The 463-nt window shown below is 57.9% G+C and overlaps 1 protein-coding gene across 1 annotated transcript in view; it reads left to right on the top strand.

The window, feature by feature from the left end:
• Positions 1 to 267: 267 nt before the first annotated feature.
• PEA15 (phosphoprotein enriched in astrocytes 15) overlaps positions 268 to 463 on the top strand; it is a 38,536-nt gene continuing 38,340 nt past the window's right edge. Inside the window, exon 1 of the mRNA XM_018573061.1 lies at positions 268 to 372. The gene's annotated coding sequence lies outside the window, so the exon portion shown is untranslated. The remainder of the gene's footprint in view (positions 373 to 463) is intronic.

Raw genomic sequence — 463 nt, 5'->3', positions numbered from 1 at the left:
TGGCAATTAATACAAAGCCTATCTCCGTCTCTCTCCCTCCTCACACACACACACACAGGACTCATCGACACGCACACTGTGACATCACTCGCTACAAAAGGGTGGAGAGAACCTCTGAAAATCTCTTCTGTCTGAAGGGAAATTCTGTAGCAGACAGGCAGCAGAGAGGAGCAGCAGGACTGAAGCGAGCTGAGTCACACACGCAGGGCGAGCCGTTCACCAAAAAGTCCCTCCGGAGAGCGCCCGGGAGAAGAAAGCACCCACCACCGCTCGGCTGAAGCTCTCCCCTACGGCAGCAAGACAACTTGCCTCCGGGAACGACAGCGGACTTTCCCTCCCCACCTTCCCCACGGCTTCGAGCGGGAGGACACGGTAAGAGAGATGCTCCCCATGAGAGATGGTCAGAATTTTGGGCACGGTGGGTAGGGAGTGGCCGCGGGCAAGGAAACAGAGGCGTCCGCCG

Source organism: Nanorana parkeri, unplaced genomic scaffold (genome assembly GCF_000935625.1).
Source record: "Nanorana parkeri isolate BGI_ZX_2015 unplaced genomic scaffold, ASM93562v1 scaffold2219, whole genome shotgun sequence".
Lineage (NCBI taxonomy): Eukaryota > Metazoa > Chordata > Amphibia > Anura > Dicroglossidae > Nanorana > Nanorana parkeri.
This window is presented reverse-complemented; position numbering and strand designations above follow the sequence as displayed.